Source organism: Poecilia mexicana, unplaced genomic scaffold (genome assembly GCF_051168715.1).
Source record: "Poecilia mexicana isolate PSO_F unplaced genomic scaffold, ASM5116871v1 scaffold_13, whole genome shotgun sequence".
Taxonomy (NCBI): domain Eukaryota; kingdom Metazoa; phylum Chordata; class Actinopteri; order Cyprinodontiformes; family Poeciliidae; genus Poecilia; species Poecilia mexicana.
Window position 1 is genome coordinate 16,578,068 of NW_028263382.1, and position 3,908 is coordinate 16,581,975.

A 3,908-nucleotide genomic window follows, 5' to 3' on the forward strand; every position below is an offset into this window, starting at 1 on the left:
GATTATATAGAAAAAAAACTTCATCTGTGATAATGCTATAAGAATACCAGGCCCAGCTGAAGATATACTTCCTGTGGCTGTTAAAGGAATTCAACCTGCCAAAGGCAATGATGGTACACTTCTACACTCCCATCATCAAAACCATCCTCAACTCCTCCATCACAGTTTGATATGCTGCTGCTGCCCCTGCAAAAGACAAGAGGCTGCAGTCCATCAAGAACAGAACCTCAAGCCACTAGACTACTTTCATCCTCCCTGCCATTGGACTCATCAACAAGGCAGATCCACATGTGACCCTCCTTCCCATTGCCTTCCTCAAATTGGAGATTTCCAAAGGTAGGGTGGAATATTTGTTTTTACTTCAACTATTAAGCTTTAATTTTTGTAATTTTTAAAGTAATGTAAAACTATTCCATCATATTGCATCAATGCATTATTTTTGCTTTATACTTCTTTTATCTATTGTATCTGCATGTCTCCAACAGACACCAAAACAAATTCCTCTGTGAAAATTTATGTGGCAACACATTTCTTTCTGAGTCTTGTACGAATGTAAAAATATCCCGAGATTTGATATAAACGCATTTTAGGAAGATTGCGTGAAAAAAAAAGGAGTAGAAAACATGTTTTGCTAAGAATAACACATCTTGTATGTTTTGTGAACTCGTGGAGACTAGTGCCAAAAGAAACAAAAACAATTTTTTTTAAAGTCATTCTCTATTCTTGTGTTTCCATAAGCTTTGGAGAAACAAATACTTTTGTAAATAAAAAAAATAAATAAATAAAAAAAAAAACATGTAATGTAACATCACATTCTTATCTCCTGTCATACCTACAAGAGTTATATGCTTTACAACTTTGGTATTGCAGGTATTTTCCTGATCAAATGTGTGAAACCATTATTTTTAAATCTCACCAAGGCAAGACTATTAAATTTTAATGAGTACCATGAAAATTGTTATCCGATGAAGCAATATACCAGTTTTCCTTTTGACATGCCAGGAATTTGTTTTGATTAGTTAGTGAGAAGATAATGAGCTAGGTACTAAGATGTTGTGACAAATGCATCTAAGACACCTCCAGGAGAGTGAGAGAAAGTGGAGTGTTTATTCTTCAGCACCAAAGACAGACACGTTTCTCTTGGACTTATTCAACCATTAAATCCTCTGCTGCCAAAGCAAACACATCGATGTTTGCATGATTCTGTGTTCAGTGACTCCTGGCTCCAAATCATCAGAAGATGTCAGAATCACTGAGGCGCAACTTTTACACTTTTTTATGTGTTACAACTTGGGATTGAGAAAGGAAGATGAGAACATCTTTTTTGTCCTCTTTGGGATAGAAAATCTAATACACTTGACTGAACATGATACTGTAGAGTGCTTCTTGCCACTGCACTGTAAACAACACAACCTCCCACAACGCCTCCCAAGTTGAGTTTCTGTGCTGTGTTTAAACCTGGAGCACGTGACCATAAGAGGCCCTAAAACAATTACATTGGCTGATTACATTGTCATGTCACAGGGAGAGCAGAGATTTATGTTAACTAACTGGTTATGTATCGTTTGATCTATGCTTTTAAAGAACTTGCAGTGAGCGTATAATGTAAAATGACAATTTGGTATTTGTGTTGCAACTGTTCTTTGAACAATAAAGCAAATCTAAAAACACTGAACTAAGCTACAATATTATAGTGATGAACTCTGATTGTGTCAACACTAACCTAAGAAGTTTAGTTTGATTACCAAGACTCTTTAGCCAATCATAATTCAAATGACTGCATACAAAAGAGCTGCTTTATTTAAATTGATCTAAACCAGGGGTGTCAAACTCAATTTCACCGAGGGTCACTTCAGCATATTGGCCCCCCTCAACGGGCCACACTGACGGTACAAATCAGGAGTGCATCCCTGCTAAAACACCCCAGACAAAAGGTTGACTTCCCTCATTCAGAGGCTTATAATGAGTCAATGGTCCAGGTGTGTTAGAGAAGGAATCCACCTAAAGCTGCAGATGGTAGCTCTGGAAAACTAGACTTGGGCACCATTAGCATAAATGTATAAAAATATAATGTTAAAAATAAATTAAACACATCATATTGTTAAATAACTGATTTTATGTATTGAAGTTTAAAATATTACATTTGAGTTTCCATGGATGTAAAATTACTGCTCAGTTTAAAAATTACAATATTTAAATCAGTGTTTAAAGGTAAGCAAACAAATAATAAAAACAAGTCACATGGGCAGACATTATAGACTTTATGCAAAGATTTAGTCTCAGAGGCAACTGAAATCAATTAATTTAAAAAATCCTTTCTGAATATCATCTCATGGTCTCTGAACTAAAAGCGTCTTTCTGACCGGGAGCTGACAGCGTGTTGAAGAGTTATGGACCGGACGCTTTGGAGCGTCTGGTTAGGAAGCGCATTACAAACCTTTGATTGAAATGGCGCGTTAAAATCAAGTCTCCATTACAAACCAGAGAAAACTAACGAGAATGCAACGTTGTGGACAATGCAAAAGTTAATTAGACTGTAACATGCGCAGTCCGCTGCTCAACCACTGCGGACTGCGAAGAATTAGAAACCGCTGGAAGTAACTCATGGTCTGTACTCTGAATCCAGGCATCTGAGTGCAAACTCAGATGCCTGCAGCGTCTGCAGCGTTCTGGAGAAGCTGCAGACGTAACATTTGTCCATTTCGGAGAAGCGAAAACCACCGACTCCTGGTAAAAGCGCACACTGGACCATGCAGGGTAAAACACTCACAGAGTTCAGTTGATCTGTTTGGATCAGACAGATCCAACTGACTGAAGAATTAGCGCAGATTTTTCTGCAGATGGGAACCAGGAGGAAGTTCAGACCCCAGTGGGTGAAGTGATGCTATTTTAAGTGAAGTCGCTTAATTTAATTTATTAAAAGTTATTGGGGTGGTTTTTGTCACTATGAGAAAAATGTAGATGTAGACACATGTGCATTACACCATAAAACTGCCAATTGGTAACTGAAGTAAAGTAGCTTCAATTTCAAAGAAGCCGACATTGAAGTCGATTGGCAAATAAACCATCACGGAAGAGGAAGGCTCTTGTTGTCTCACTGCACCCCAAGAGATGCATAATCTACAAAAACCATTTCTGTCTGGTTTTGAACCAGAGACCTTTTGTGTGTGAAGCAAACATGATAACCACTACACTACAGGAACTGAACTTCTCTGCTTTGTTTCAGTTTGAGGTTCCAAAGTTGATGATGTGAGATGCAACGCATGAAAATGTCAACTTAGGTTTGCACTCAGATGCCTGGATTCAGAGTACAGACCATGACACCACAGAACCCTTGTTGACCTTTAGTAAACACCTCTGATGAATAGAACATACAAAATCTGTTTCTGTCTGGTTTCGAACCAGAGACCTTTTGCATGTAAAGCAAACATGATAACCACTACACTACAGAAACTCATGCTCTTTCCACTGTTCCTGGTAGATGATCCAAAAGTTGTTAGAGACTAATGTCAACGATGGGCATGGAACAATGTCAAATACTTACAGATCCTCTCAGAGAGCACAGTAACTTGGTGAACAAACTGTCAGACTTATACTTGTGCCTAATTTAACATTACAGTCCATAAACTAAGCCTGGGATCAAAAAATTGTATTGAAGATGTCATTAGCAGAGACAAATGGTTCTACAGAGACTTGGCTAAATGGCTATGAAATAAAATCAATACTTACAAATAAAAGATGGTTCAAAAATAAAATTAACACATTAAATTAAAAAATATCTGTGAAATACAATCAACACTTCAAAATACAAAATCTCTGGAAAATAAAATATTATGTATGTTGTTTTGAAAAACATAAGAATATAAGCACTTTTATCAAATCTCCAGTGTGGTACGATCATGTAAGTT

At 37.2% G+C, this 3,908-nt stretch overlaps 1 non-coding gene across 1 annotated transcript; it reads right to left on the reverse strand.

Annotated features, from left to right (window-relative positions):
- Positions 1–3,381: 3,381 nt before the first annotated feature.
- On the reverse strand, positions 3,382–3,454 carry trnav-uac (transfer RNA valine (anticodon UAC)). The gene has a single exon. It is a non-coding gene; the product is annotated as a tRNA-Val (tRNA).
- Positions 3,455–3,908: the final 454 nt, after the last annotated feature.